Source organism: Dermacentor albipictus, chromosome 10, assembly GCF_038994185.2.
Source record: "Dermacentor albipictus isolate Rhodes 1998 colony chromosome 10, USDA_Dalb.pri_finalv2, whole genome shotgun sequence".
NCBI lineage: Eukaryota > Metazoa > Arthropoda > Arachnida > Ixodida > Ixodidae > Dermacentor > Dermacentor albipictus.
This window is the reverse complement of record NC_091830.1, coordinates 71,562,378-71,578,821: the sequence shown is the minus strand read 5'-3', so window position 1 is coordinate 71,578,821 and position 16,444 is coordinate 71,562,378. Positions and strand designations below refer to the sequence as shown.

General features: G+C 42.8%; 1 long non-coding RNA gene across 1 annotated transcript; it reads left to right on the top strand.

The window, feature by feature from the left end:
* The first annotated feature begins 1,786 nt into the window (after positions 1-1,786).
* On the top strand, positions 1,787-15,121 carry LOC135898281 (uncharacterized). The gene is made up of 3 exons (XR_010563299.2): positions 1,787-2,013; positions 9,944-10,002; positions 14,469-15,121. It is a non-coding gene; the product is annotated as an uncharacterized lncRNA (long non-coding RNA).
* The last annotated feature ends 1,323 nt before the right edge of the window (positions 15,122-16,444 follow it).

The window sequence follows — 16,444 nt, the reverse complement described above, 5'->3', positions numbered from 1 at the left end:
TTGATGCCTACACTGTAAAAAATTTCCGTAATTTTACGGTCAAACCTGCCGTAAAAATTACGTAGACCGTTCAGTTTCATGAAAAACGGCGGAATTCTACGTAAAAAAACGGACGTGAGCTCTGTTTTTTGAAATACGGAGAACCGTCCGTAATTTCATGTGGAGGGCAACTGAGCATGTTAAGAGCGAAAAATCAACACGCAACGAATATAAAGAAAAGACACCGCCCACGTTTACCAGCAGTTACATAATATCACCATAGGTAACGCTGCTTGAACATTATTCATAGGCAAATCGTAGTACGCACGCACAAACGGAAGATGTTTCAGTGGTGGCGCTGCTTACCACCCGCCATCGCTTCTACACGACGGGTTGCATTTCTCCGCCTCAACAGTACAGAGTGGACAGCGGCTGGAAATGGCGGTGTGCGGTGATGGTATACCTGTTGCATTTGGGATTTCGCTGAGAGAATAAGAAGGAATCGACGATGGACTGTTACGTAAGTAAGTGATTTAAGTGTCCTTTTTTGTTGGTGGTGCACGTCGCGCGTGCGAAATGCACCGCGATGGCCGGTGACGGGCTCAACTGTGTTGTGTGAGCATGTCCTGTCAATGCCCTGTAACGACATTCCCGCTTGGCCATGAGGATTGATAAAGCCGCGGCATTGCGAGACTGTGATAAATGGTGTAGCGTTTGTTGTGCTGATTGCATATAGAGTACATTGAGGCGCGTAGGCAACATCAGCGACGATGTCGTCTGTAGCAGTTCGTTATCGGCTGTATGTGGCAGCTGGTTTACTGACGTTGGCATTCCAGTTTTGCAATGTGTTGTGATGTGTTCTTGGCATTCCAAAATAAAGTGAAGTTACTGTTCCCCTTAGCAATCTCTCACGGAGCGGTGTAACACTATGTTAGCCGTATTCGGCGACGCATTGCATCACAGCGAAATTCTATTTTTCCTTAAGCTTAGGATGCAGTGTGCTTGGCGTGCATAATCGCTGTGTTCATATGCTTAATTGAAAGACTGCTTCTGGAATTGAAAGTCTGCTTGTGTATGAAGACCTCATAGAGCATGTTGCATGCGATGCCCCTACATCACAATGAATGGACGGTGTAGCGTGCTTGCTGCCGTAACCTCGTGCGATCTGCAGTGTTACGTAACACTGGTGTAACACGGTGCCTTGGAACACCTTGGGATCGAGCCCGAGCAATCGTGCGCGATCGCACTTGAAAGTGTCCGCGTGGATACCCATTAAGGGTCGCTGGAGAAGAAATTGATTATTTTGCTAGCTGGTAATCGGCATCAGATGTTTCGCGAGTTTTTGTTTTGTTTTTACTTCAGACAGCTACCAGGCTGACTATCAACGTTCTGACGCAATACGTCAGCATTTAACGTAATCTGGGAGTGGATTGCCACGTAAATTTTGCCCATCTGCGGCCGTAATTGTAAAGCAAGTGCATGTGATAAGTAATTTTTAACGTAACCTTGACACAGAATAGCGGTGCCCAAAAGTGTGTAATGGACATCCAAAATTACAAATGTTCCAAACTGGTATAAAAAAATCAAAAGATGCGTCAACACTGATGTTAAAGGCTGGTTCTAATACTGACTGTCTCTAGTTGCGTAGACTAATTTTCAGCATATAGGCATCAGTACAATAATTATTCTAAAATACATGCGAGTTATGTAGAGCAAAATGTCTGCTGTTTTGCCGAATAGAAGGTGCTTCATGAAGTCTTTTTTTAAATGAGTTGAACGATACAATTGAAGACACCAAACAATACCACAGCAATCGGTAATTCGGTGACAAGCTTATGTGCAAGAGTATTTGTATATGAAAATGTTTTTGCTTTACTGTGGACGACCGGTCTGAAAATACCTGATAATATTTGCTTCAATTGCAGCTATTGCACCAGTGAAGGATGTCTGTGTGCTGGTTTGTGCTCAGTTTCTCAGCCAGCGGGCCTGAAAAAGTGTGCCACAGCAGTCTGTCTAGTGGTGCTCTTTGTTCTGGTAAGCTGTGCCATTCTATTGTATATCTGTCTTGCATATGTAGTCTTAATAGGCAGTGACTGCAAATGTTGGTGGAATGACGGGGCCTATGCAAGTAGAGTAATTTTTGCAGATGCATTCAAAGGATAATTGATTATTTGTTTTCCTGTGGCAACCAATTGGTTCAGTATGAGCACGTTGACTTGAAAGGGATATTGTTTCGTACCTGACTTGGTTGCACATATGAGTGGTGCTTAAAAAACACTTATAGTGCCAGAGTTCAAGATTTGAGGCAACAGATAAAACATGCACCAATAAAATAACTGTTTGTCTAGTGTTGGCTTAATGAGTATGCAACAACACTGCACACTGATCGTTAGCACTGTCACGCATGGGCTCCATGGTAACTAAGATTAGCCACGAATAAGCTCACTGTGAGCTAGTGTTGAGCTAACTATAACAGGTGAGTATGCGATGATGTAATTAAGTGCAACATTGGAAGGCAATGTAACAATGTAAAATTATAGCCTGAGCTCGCAGCTGCGTTGCGTGGTCAGGGACCAAAAGATATGAATATTTAAAAGGGAACGAACAGTGTTACTGCCAGTATGAAGTGACAGCGTTGTACACAGCAAAATTCCCTTTGTCCTGTCTGTAGCCCTGTTCGGTTCCCTTCTAAACATGCACCAAGCAGCCCAATTGAGAACGTTCGGCAGGTTGATCTGAATACTTCTATTTGCCAAGCAGGTTAAGTGATGGCACGCTAGCATAGTGGGAGCTATTCCGAAAGTTATGTCTGCTATGAAAATGTGTCATGAAGATACTTCACTGCTAAAAATTTGGTGTACAACTGCACAAAGCAGCATCAATAGCTATGTTGCTCCCCCATGTTGTGTCAAGGGTCTGTGCATGTTTTGTAAGATAATCCTTGAGTCGTCGGCCGGTTTGTCCTACATAATTGCGGCTGCAGGACAGTGGGATATTGTAAACAGCACCAACCGTAGTACCTATGAACTCCAGCACATACTTTTTGATGTAAACTTCACGTGTTGCCCTGGTCCAGTTAACATTTTGTACGTGCCCAGATTGCTTGGCACTGAAAATAAAAAGGTAGTTTCAACTCTCTGAGCAATTTGCTTGAATTGATGGTTGCCTTTCTGTACAGATTGCTTAACAGTCATAGGCCTTGGCTTTCTCGAAGTTGTCTGACCTGAGACGTCAGCTACGTTCAACTCCATTAAATGCTTCTTGGCAATGCATGCTAAAAGGCAGTGCGAACGCACTGTTAAAAGCAAACATTGTACTTGGCTATGGAAGCTCCCCTCCACGTCGGGGTGGTACCAAGTGTTAAATGTGCTCTCTGGTGTTCCTGTAGCAACAACATGCTTCAGTGTTCAAGTGCACCAGTAGAAAAGTTAAAAACACCTTTGAGTGCAGGGAATAGCTCCAGCTCGATGCTCACCACAGAAAATCTTCAGGCCCAGATAGTGGAGCTTGCCTTTCAGTAGTAGTTTTGCTTACTTGAACATGCATGGCACTTTGTAGGAGACATTAAAAAGTTGCTCAACCACTTTAATTGCGACTTTTCACTGCCGAGAACACTGCCAGCTAGTCGTAAAACACTAGCTGCTGTAAGAACCAGCGTAGTAAAGGTATTCTGCTTCATTGAAAACTTTCTAGCCTATATGACGTGAAGTAAAGCTACTAAATGGGTTGAGTGATTTGTTTTCTGTCTTCTCTACAGTGCTAGATGAGCTCATGAAAGGGGGAAAACTACATTTCAATAGATGAAGTGCCAACAGAGACAGCACAGTCAGAAAGAACAAAGACAGGACAAGGTGCTACTTGCAACTGTTTATTGAGGTCAAAAGCACTGAATATATAGCCATGGGGAGAGGGGGAAGAAAAAAAAAAGAAGCACTGATTATGTGAATGCGCATGTGCAAAAATATGGAAGATGTATATGAAGGGAATCATAAGATTAACCAAAATCAAAAATTTATCTAAAAACATGCGTTCATTTCTGTAAATAGTCGGAGACGGGGTGTCGACACAGGCGTCCCCGCTTTTCTTAGCCTGGTTGGCCTCCAGAAGTTCACGTGCCACAGTGTCATTGCTTTTAAACATGATTGTTGTATCAGGAAGCCTTGCTTCACGTACTTGCTTATTCTCATTTTCACATGCCTTGCAATGAAGCAGCAAGTTTGAGCCATAACCATTTTTGAGTGAAAGCTTGTGCTCCTGCAGGCGTTCATTAATACATTGGCCAGTTTGTCCGGTTTACTCCTTCCCACACTTCAGCGGTATGCAGTATACGACCCCTTCTCCGTACTTCACAAAAGGGTTTGTGTGTTTACTAGAACACTCTACTTTCTTAGTCATCATATCCAATCAGACGGCACAAAGTAGTGAGTTTTTGTGGTTGGAAGAAACCACAGGATTTTGTATTTAACGATGACATGTAAGATTATGCGCTGCTTTGTGAGAATATGGTATCACCACTGGTTTAGCTTTCTTTTCCAATGTTTGACCTTCTTCACTGCTTCAGTTTCTTTCTTTTTTGCACCTTTTTTCAACAACGCCTCTGAAACATTGCTCAAAACCAAACAAGGAAAGGCAGCTTTCTTCAACTTCAAAATCTATTCGTCAAAGGTTTTGTGTGCCTTATGACAGCACAATTCTTTAAGGGTAAATTCAAGGCACATAGTGGCAATCGCACGTTTAACAGTCTTGGAGTGCATAGACTTATACTGCAACAATTAATTGCAGGGTCGGTATACCGACCTCGTGCCCGCAAGGAATTTCTGCCGTATCCAGTGGCGATACCATATTCTCACGAAGTGGCACGTAATCTTAAACACGTCGCCGCTAAGTATGAAATTCCTGTAGTTTTTGCTGCGCCCCGAAAGCTTGCTACTTCATGCCGCCTGATTGAATCTCATGACTCTAACAGTAGAGTGTTCTATTAAACATACAAATCCTTTTGTGAAGTGTGAAGAAGCGGTCGTATACCGTGGAAGTGTGGGAAAGAGTATATCGGACAAACTGGCTGATGTATCAGCGAACACCTGTGGGAGCACAAGCTTTCGTTGAAAAATAGTTATGGCTCAAACTTGCCACTTCATTGCAAGGCCTGCAGGAATGAGAATAAGCAAGTATGTGAAGCAAGGCTTCAGGATTTCAGGATACAACGATCGTGCTTAAAAGCAAATACACTGTGACACGTGAACTGTTGGAGGCCGACCAGATCAAGAATAGAGGGGATGCCTGTGTCAGCATGCCTGTGTCTGAATATTTACACAAATGAATGCATGTTTTTAGATAAGTTTTACATTTTGGCTAATCTTATGATTCCCTGCATCTTCTGTGTTCTCACGCGTGCACCTTCACACAAGCAATGCTTCTGTTTTTTTCTTCCCCTTCTCCCCATGGCTATATATTCAATTGCTTTTGACCTCAATAAACAGTTGCAAGTAGCACCTTGTCCTGTCTTTTTTCTTTCTTACTGTGTTGTCTCTGTTGGCGCTTCATCTTCTGAAAGCCCTTCACCAAGTAGCCCCACAACGTGTTCTACTGGAAAACTACCGTTAGACAGTGATCTTCCATTTCTTGACCTCATTGTTTTCTTTGGTGAGTGTCATGTGCACTGCATTTATGCCCCGTCTTTTAAGGAGGGAATTCTGCCTTTCGCATCAGCGCACTGTTCGGCTGTGAAGCTCTGTCACAGAAGCACGAAATAGCATCCTCAACAAGTCGAGGAGAACTTCTATACCTAGGTCTAACATTGGCCTACAGTGGTGTGACCACTGTTCGATCACATTCAGGAGGTCAGCCATAGTCTCAAAATCTGGGTTCAAAAAGGTGAATCGGACCAGGCCTTGACGCAAAGTGTAGCAAGAGGCACATGCAGCAGTTCAACTGTGTGGTTGTTTACAACATCCCGCTGTCCTGCAGCTGCAACTAGGCAGGACAAATAGGCCTAATATTTGTTTGTGTGTGTGTGTGTGTGCGCGCGCGCACACACACACACACACACACACAAGGAAATGCACAAGGTTGCAAGGAAATGTTACAACACTTGTAGGTGAAGCTCGGTGTTGTGAGAGGTTATAGAAACTTGCTTTTTGCAAGTTTCTAGAGCATTTTTTAAAGATGCTTAACTCCCGCGTGCATCATGTTCATGACTCGCTATGAAACTGTCAACAAGTATGTCCTTTATGCCATTCGTTTCTAAAGATTGCATGAATATAATTAACTCTTTGAGGGTCGATCTTTTCCGCCATATTCGACCGCCCAGGGTCGATTTTTTTTATTGCAGATTCCAATTCTTACGGACTTATTTCGAAAAAAATTTGCCGTAATTTTTCTAGGGTGTTCGTAAAGCCAGAAAAAAATTATTTTGCGTTGGTATACTATATATACTCTTTATTCATGAATAACAATAATAAAAAAGGAAATAAACCTATAAGAGTAAAAAATTTTTTACATTGTTATAGTTCAAGGCTTTGAAAATGTGCACACGAGAATACTTTGCAAGACTCAAATGTTCCTGCTCTTACACTAATACATACTATTATGAGCAATATCTAAGGGAACACAGGAACGCGTAGAAAACACCCTCAGACCCAGCTATATGGGTGATACGCAGCGGCCACCATCAGAAACAAAGTGGAAAGGGGGACGCTGTTCTAACAACTGTTCGCACTCCCGCCATGCGTCTGCAAAGTGCGGAATTTCACATCGCCAGCAGACAGTCATAACACTGTTCGATATTGCGTCAATGGTAACCTTTTGCGTCGAATCATTACAAAAGATAGCACTGTTCCAAACTTCGATATTGATTTATGGTAAATCTTCTAAACCAGGAAAAAATTGTCTTTAAGGGTGAGTTCAAAATAAGTTTATTGGCGCTTGCTGAATATTAAAAAGATATTGAAGCAAATGAAATAAGGCAATAGCGTTATCGCAGCTTATCCTCGTCCTTTGCTTTGTTCGTTGGTGGCCTAATAATGCGTCATGCCACCGTCAACTTAACGACGGCCTCCATTCTTTGAGGCAAAGACGCGTAGACAGCCTCGATGAATGCGGTATCACGCTGAAGGCGGGCTTCCACTCATGTTCTATTGCTTCCCATAGTTGGTCGGAGTTCGCCAGTTCTAGTGAGCTCTTCGAAAGGTTCACTTTCATACGGCCCCAAACGTGCTCTATAATGTTCATGTCGACACCCTTCGCACACCACTGAAGTTGCATTACCCCTCGCTCTTCCAAAAGGCGCGCCACGTCCTTCGATGTGTGAACGGGAGACAAGTCCCGCTGGAAAAAATAACACCCATCCGGGTGCGGCCTGTTCAACACATAGGGGATCATCTGGTGCTTGAACAGAGTGCAATACGCAGCACTGGTGAACCTCCCATCAATTCTCACCAGTGGGCCTAGGCCTGCGTGGGAAATCGCCCCCCAGACGTTCACAGACACGTGTCCACTGGCGGCCACCTCCTGGATATTCTGCGGACTAAAGCGTGTGTTTGCGGTATACCACACTCTCTTTCGTTGGTCCCAGCGGCTCGAGAACGTGAACTCATCAGAGAAAACTACATACTTCTACCTACTCTCACTCCAGCTGCGGTGTTCAGTAGCGAACCTCAGGCGAGCCGCTTTGTTAGCTGCGGTGAGCAGTGGTTTCTGTGCGGCGATGCAACTTTGCAGTCCTGCTTCTCTAAGCCTTTGTCGTACCGTGCTGTCGCTCAAGTTGTTCAAGCCAAGAGCACCTCGAACGTCTTTTGCACTTTGAAATGGCTTGTCGCTGACGGCAGCCACGATGCAAAGGTCTTGGTCGTTCGTTGTTGATCGAGGTCGTGTGCGGTGCGGTGCATCGTTTATGCGTCCTTCGTCTCGGTAAGCCTGGATAATCCGGTTGACTGTTTTCAATGGGCGGCTTGTCACAAGAGCAATATTGCGCTGCGTATAACCTCTTTTAGACATTTCTATTATATCTTCCCGCTCTTTAAGAGGCACTCGAGGCATCTTGAGGCTACAAATTCAGAGTTGACTGCTCTGCGTGGGCCACTGCAGTGTGCGACATGAATTTTTTCTGAACGAACTTCGTGCAACAGTCGCACGAGAGACAGTTTGTCAGTGTTCTTTTTTTTAAATTTTTCTTTATTCTATTCCTCTGTCGTCATTGGTTCGAGCGTCGCCGCTGCTCGAGGTGCCCCTGACAGCCGAGTGCGTCGATTCAAATAAAGAATTGGTTTGCAATACAGGGCAAACTTTTTCTCGGGGTACTATCAAGTGGTTGCACGAACAAAAAAAAGAGAATGAAAGAAAAGAAAGTGAATCGGTGTAAGTCACTGGCGACGATCACCGTCTTATCGGCTGTCGGACAATCCATGACGTAAGCTGCTCCTTTGTAGAAATGCCAGCGTGGTGGGAGTGCCACCAGTTAGTGGAAGAGTGCTCTCCTTTCCCCCTTCGTTTTTCACAGCGCCATCTGTGTATCGCCCCGAGTCTGTTTCAAGGCTGTTTGCCATGCGTTCCTGTGTTCCCGTTCATATTGCTTATGATAGTACATCCATAGCGTAATCGAACTGTGTAGGTGCACGCACTCAAGAAAACTGTGCGGTTGTGTGCCCATCAAAAAAGCAAAACGTGTGACAAACTTCCACTAATCTTCATCTTATCGCCAACCAGATGCAATTAGTTTTCGCGAGTCACAAAAAAAAAGAAAAGGAGCAACAGAAGCGCATGCACGGCAGCATCTTTCCTATGCGCACCCCTGCGAGCACTAAATGAGCGAGAAACAAGCAGTAGCCTTTTGAGCGATTAGTAATGAGATAGCCATCAGTTTTGCAAGCGCAAGAAGCTGAAACGGCCTGCGAAAACAAAACCCAAACTGCCACCCGCCCGTGCGCACGCCAATGCACTAGCGGTAGTGCATAGACGCGCAGGAGCAAACTAGCGCTAAAACAAACCATGCAACGAAAACTGAGAGAGCGAGGCGTGCAAAAGAAATTCCCTGTATTTCCACATAATGGCAGCACATGACAGAAAAGAAAAGGTTAGGAAATTGTCGCGCTTTTTAAGCCTACAGACAGCGCCGTAAATATACGGCATCGACCATTTTTGTACTTCGCGGTGCGGTATATTTACGTCATTGACCCTCGAAGGGTTAAGGAGTCATGCTCCTTGAAACAATTTCCCATAACAACGTTGCAAAATACCACCTGAGGGTCTCGCATCTCTTACATCTGCTATTTTGCACATCATAATTTAATAAAACTGCATTTAGTAGCTGCACAGCACAGGCCCCATTTTGTTTTATCACACTTCTTTGTCTTTTCTCCCCCTGCCCCAGGTCTTATTTCAACAACTGCTATCTGCAGGCCGTCATAAAATTGCTTCAACATTGTTGACAGATTCCAATATATTTTTCGAACCATTCTCTCATGTGATCTAAAGAAAATTAACTTGGTTAGCCTGACATGAAGATGAACTTGAAATAATTTATTTATTGTACTTGCTTGGTAGCACTGAACTGTTTCTTTAATCAATATAATACTTACAATTCACCTTTGTATTGCTGGGTACCGGTAGGGATATGGTTAGTTATTCACCAGAAAGGATCCCGAATTTTCCACCTTCTTAGTGTAGGTTAGACACTCACTTGTTGCACTTCACAAAGAGCAACTTGTGGTTGCTAGGAAATAAAAGTTTACTGAGAATTTTCATGCATCCAATTTGATTCTGTGTACTAGCATGTTTGTATTAGCATGTATTTCATGGAGTTGAGGCTCCATAAAAGTACATTCTGTCATTCAATGTCTGTGACATGGTTAAGCAGGTTGACCATATCTAATTAGAACTTCCTATGTTCTGGGGCACTTGTTTGCAACTTAAATTATGTGGTTTGGTGCTGTCAGTGTAAGCCTAATGTCATTTTTTGTTCTCCCAGGAAGGACGCAAGCATTGCAAGGAGCCATTTGACCTGCCGCCACACTAATATTGTATTTGGTAAGGTCTATTACAGATCTTATTTCGTGTAGTATGTGCTATAATTGTGTACAATGTGTTGAAAACTTCAGTACGTGGGCTGTTCGACAACAGGTGTTTACAAATTAATAATTATAAAAGATGTTCAAGGTCATTAGTGATGCAATTGCTGCTCACTGCTGAATTTTTTTCCAAATTAAATGATGAGCCATCCAGCAAGTGCGGCTCTCCTGGCTAATTATACAAACTTTCAAATACGGTTAATTTTTTATCACAAGTGTACAGCAGTCGGGGACAACTGTTCACAGCGACAATTTCATATTTACTTACATGCAAAAGTGAGTTAAAGGTGAGGTGTACTTATGAAGTGTTGTGAAACAAGTTGATCATCATATTGCTTACTTCATTGAAAAGTTTGTCGCGGAATTCTCACTTCTATGAACAGATCAACAGTTGTCGAACGATGGTCGTCTCTATAGCCAATGTTTGGGCAAGAGGCTTGTCTTCACAGCACTAACAAGACTTCTTTGCCATGCAGCTTGAGCTGATCAGTATGAAGAGATTACATAGGATAGGAACACAAAGCATTAGTGGGCCTCTTCGATTATCAGTCCTTGACAGTCCTGGACTGCTTAGCACTGCTGTCCCGCATTCGATTTTCTCAATCAGCTTCGGAAGCCCCATCCACCAGTCCGAGGGCAGCCAGTATCGCATTCGTTTTACCAGAAGTCACAGACTGCAGACTCTCAGAGCTGTCAGCAGATATTTGTTCAGACATATGCAAGTAGCTACCAGACGGCAGCTGTCTTAAAAAGATGCATGCGGGCTTGACGCCATGTTTTAAAAGAGGCTGTGTATTTATGTGTACTTTGCGCGTTCCAGACAGAAAATATCATGCACTTAGCTATCGCTGCCGTTAAATCGATGCTTTGTGTGCCATAATGCGAGGTTTTCATGAGTTGTCTAATTGCTGCAACCTTAGTCCTTGTGTTTTTTTAAGGTAATGCACAGTGATCAGGCGCAAATGCTTGCTTTTCTTGATGTGTTTCGTGAAATCTGTCATGCTCATTGCTATATGCATAGTAAACAGGTAGATTTCGCTGTTCAGATGAGTGAAACTGGTGGACAAAGAAACATCATATTGCATGTAGATATTTAATGCTGGTAGCTTGCGTGGCATACAGGGTGTTTCACGTAACTTCAGCCAAACATTGAAAATATGCAAATGCCACGTAACTGGACAGAACCAAGGTAATGTTGTTTGCCCTCACTTCGAGATACTCATTTTTTTTTCATTTTGCCAGATTAAATCATTAGTATTCTGTAATTAATCAACTTCTCAAATATTATGATTAATACATGCTACATAAAAGTGCTTTTCCTAGCGCGAAAGAAGCCTGCAAATACACAATAAATTGTTGCGTGACTGTCCATTCACAGCACTTTGCGTGTATTCGCAAGCTTCTTTCTCGAAAAAACACTTCTACGCAGCATGTCTCGAACAACAGAAAGCTGTATGGGGAGCTTTTCATGTTGCTCTACAATTTTCTCATGGACACTTCTAATCTAATTATAATATTTGAAAAGTTGATTAATTAACGAAAATAAAATATTTATTGTGGTGGAATGAAAAAATATCTAAGTATGTCCAAGTCACAGCAAACAATGTTACCTTGGTTCTGTCGAGCTACGTCATGTTTGCATACTTTTATCGTTTGGCTCAAGTTACGTGGGACAACCTGTATAGTCAGAGCTTCACCGATTGCTGTTGACATGTGTGCTGATTCCTTCTGCTACCCAAATTCGAAATTTTGCTTTTGGGTGTGCAGGATTAGTAGACAGTGTAGACGTGCTCTGTCCTAGACACACGTCAGGCCTTTAGTAGACAGTTTCACGAGCTTTGAGGATATCGGCCTGTGCTTTGTGGGTGAACAGTGATGTGGCACAACCGTGTTTTTGCTTATTTTTGTGTGGCAATGACGCTTAAATTTTACAGGAAATGAATGAGCTGGCTTAAATACAGCGGTTAAGGGGCCCGAAGAGCGAGAGCACGATGTAAACTGAGCTTTGTTAACATGTTCAATGTGCTCAGGCTGCGATTCCATTATGCAAGCTTTATGGTTGTGTCGGCGACATGGCCTCTGAGACTGCACCATTTTGATGACCACGCTACTGAATTTGCTGGGTAGGGCGCTATCTACAAGAAGCTAAAAGCATGAGGTCACGGGATTGAATCCCGTCCACGGTGGCCGCATATCAATGGGGGCAAAATATGAAAACACCCATGTACTTAGATCTAGGTGCACGTTAACGAACCCCAGGTGGTCGAAATTTCCGGAGTCCTCTACTACAGCTTGCCTCGTAATCAGAAAGTGGATTCAGCACGTAAAACCCTATAATTTAAGTAGCTAATAGCAGACAGCAGCAGCCAGGAGAGCGATTTCCAATCACGGTGCTTTAAAAAAAAAAACCTTGGACAGTCCCAGGCAGCGGGATCACATGACTGTGATGTGCCCTTCTGTCAATGCAAGCCAGACCAGAAGCCGCCGGTGATTTGCGGACAGTCTGGGACTGCGTAATTGAAGGGGCACAGTGCTCTCACATACATTATGTCCACTGCGGGACGAAGGCCTTTCCTAGTAATCTGTAAATATATATGGCTTGCGCCAACTGACTCCATCCTATGCTTGCATATTTACAAATTTCGTCATGGTGCCTAGTTCTTTACCGTCCTCATCAGCGCGTTTTTTAAAATTTATCATGCATATCATTTTTTTGTCGTTCTGTTGCTTGTTGAGCAAGCCTTCATTCTCAAGCTCCATTTTTATCATGTCAGGTTTCAGTCTCTTAGGTTAGTTTTAGCACAATGCAATGATGGTACCTTTATGTGACTTAAGTCTTCTAAACAATTTATAGTCTTTAAATTTTCTTCTACTGATCCAGGACTCCTGTGACTAATTGCCTTAAGTAGCATACTTCATTGCCTTCTTGCCCTAGAAAATATAACTGGTGCCTTCTTGCACGCCTTTAATGTGGCAACATGTGTACTGTAGACAGTAGGGCATGTTCAGATAAATTCAACTGGACATGCCTGGCGATCACTTTTAATTTTGATTTAAAAATTTATTTTGCTGCCCCAGCCTGGCGACAATGAAATTAACCTTAGTTTTCCAAGAGAAAAAAAAAAGGTGTCTCTGCAAAAAACAATATAGAATTACCTGTTTAGTTAGAAGCATTTTCCCTGGATTTTACCGAATCTGCATTTTGGATAGATCCGAAAGAAATAGTGTTGTCGCTGCGGCTTTAAAAATATTTTGTACCAGACTGCAGGCCAATAGCATTAATTCCAACTAATTACCACAGAGTATCCCCACTACGGTATAAAGAAGAAAAATTTTGGTAAGAAACATTGCATAAATTGACCAAAGTTTTTTTTCTTTGCATTTACTAACAGCACAGAATTCGGCCATCCTGTTGCCATGAGTCGTAGAAATTTGAGCAAATAGCTCTGTCCTCATTGGCTCTCAAAATCCACAGGAAGTGCTCATGTTTAGGCATGTTAATGAATTACTCTACTTTAAAATTTTTTAGGAGAGGCTTGATTCATTTCGGAAATTTCCCAAATTAAGCACATTCACATGAAGCAATGCAATCTGGAAAAATATGTTGCATTATTTGTTTCGTTATGGGATTGCAAGTCAAGAAACGGACAGAATAAACAGTACTGCCTGCCAGAGCCATGTATCGGGTCCAGGCATAATTGCAGGCTTCTTTACAAAAAGGGCAAATTTTTCGGTGAACACAGTGCAATACTATAACTTTTTATGAAGATGGGAAGGGCATGTTGACGCATTCACGACCGCAACTTTCAATTTTCACTGCTTCAGTAAAAAGAATATTACACTTTGATACTTCCTCCGTGACACAAACCATATCCGAAAGGGGCTGACAGCTGTTGTGACACAGTTGTGGTGCAAGCATGGTTTTTTTGTATTGTTGCTATTGTTGCTATTCTACCAACCTGTCAGCTGGACAATATCTTTGGCTTGCTTGTTCTGGGTTGGAAGTAAACAACATGCATGGTTTGCGCTTGTTTCAAGAGTACTTCATAGTTTTGGGAAACAGTAAAATCTCCAAGGTTGTTTAATGGAGCAATGGAGCAGTGAAAGTTGAAAGCTATGGTCTGCAGTATGTGGCCATGGCAGCTCTCCCTAAATATGGGAGATGTAATCTCCGAATGTCATAATGTGCACGTGACATTCAAGCAAACCATCAATTGACTTGGGTCCTTTCTATCTGAAGCTTTTTATGCTATAAGGCTACGAATGAATATACACCAACATGGCTGAGTCTGAACGATTTCTTTTGACAAGAGCACTTGTAGTGACAGTTGTGAATACGAAATCATTGTTTATCTGAAAAACAATAGTGATGATGATAGTAAATAATTGAACAGCCTTAATTGATTGGTGTTTCTTTCTTTTCAGGCAAAGCCGAAAGCCTCTGCAAGCAGCCAGTCATTCCAAGTCTCAACCAATCCTTCCTCTAGTCAGCCAATTTCTAGTGTCTATGCGGAGAGGACTTGCGCAAGAGTGGACACGGGACACTAAAAAGGCGACAAGGACAGACGTAAACTTCCAACCGGTGTTCATTACAAAAAGGTATGTATATGTACTCTTGCACACTTGATCATAATCTGTTACAATCGTGCAAGTCAACATGGCCATCACAAATAAACGAGCGCACCAAGGCCTAAGGCGGCTTCCTGCATACAGACCCCAGATATTCGAATTCTTTAACAGTCATTGCTATAGGGATGGCTTGCTAACGCAGTTGCATTCTGCAATAGCCGCTGCCTCAATGATGAGTCTAGTGTTTTCTTTCACACTGCTTGCTATTAGTATTTCTGTTTTTTCAAACAGTCAGTGACATTTGCATTGGGTGCAATGGATTCCAAGGAAACCTTCTTTCCCTTTTTGTACTTTCTGATTATGTTCCTGTAGTCTCAAGTTTAGGAAACTTCCCATTTGTCCCACGTAACGCTGCCCGCAGGAAAGAGGTATGCTATACACTATTCCTCTTGAGCATTTGATGAAACCCTTTCTCTGCACAATGTTGCATGATTTTGATTGTCTGCTGACAGGGCTGGTTTTGGCACATAACTTAGATAGCTTGCGGGGTGCGGAAGAAATGACCAAGACTGCAGTCCTTTGGCCTATTTTCTTTAGTTACACCTATGTGATACTGTTCGCAGGAATCTAGCAGTCATCCCATACATTCACGCTATCTTGCATAAACTAAAGAAAATAGGCGGAAGGGCGGGAGTTTCGGTCGTTTTTCCCGCACCCAACAAGTTATCTCAGTTATGTGCCAAAACCAGCCCTGTCAGCAGACAGTCAATTTCATGCAACATTGCTCACAGAAAAGGTTTCGTCGAAATGCTCAGGGGGAGTAGTGAATAGCACACCTCTTTTCTGTGGGCAGCGTTACATGGGGCAAACGGGAAGGTGCCTAAATATGAGACTACAGGAACGTAATACGAAAGTACAAAAGGGCGAGAGGGTTTCCTTGGAATCCACACCTCCCAATGTAAATGTCATGTACTCTGAAAAAACAGAAATAATAGCAAGCAACGCACAAGAAAGTACTAGGCCCTTTATTGAGGGGGCAGATAACACATAAGGCAACTGCATTAGCAAATTATCCCTAGCGTTGACATTAAAGAATTTGCATACCTGGGGTCTGTATGTGGGAGGCCGCCTTAGGCCGTGGGGCGGCCTTAGTGCGCTCTTGTAACTGATTATGATCAAGTGCACAAGAGTATATATACATGCCTTTTCGTAATAAACACCAACTGGAAGTTCGCACCTGTTCTTGTCACCTTTTTAGTGTCCTGCGTTCACTCTTGCGCTGGTCACTTCAGCATGGAATACCAACTAGTCCGGTCTCACACCCTGCTTTTTTCAGTAAAGCAGAATAAACACAGGTTTTTTCAGATTCAAGTGGCTTGTTGTTTCTCGAACACAAATCTGTATGTATGCTGTGTACATGTTGGGTGTAGAACCCAAATGCAACATGACAACACTGACACGAAGAATAAGCGGTGTAGAAAATAATGACACTAGAAGGAAACATGCAAACACAGCACATTCTGTGTGGTGTATTTCCTGTGTGCTATGATTTCTGCCCCATTTACAGCTATATCTTAAATGATGTTGCAAGTTATCCACGTTGTAATGTACGACTTGGGTGGTTCATTGCCCAAAATAACTTATTCCAATGAACGAAACAATTTGGCTCGAGAACACGAGCATTCAAGTCCCCGTTTCTTCATTACCAAAGTACGGTCATGTACTATAATCACAAGTACGGGGCTCAATTTACAGCATTTCCGTTTTACGGAACTCACCGTTTTTCTTATTTGCAAAATACGGTCAATTCTGTGATCACAACTACGGAGCTC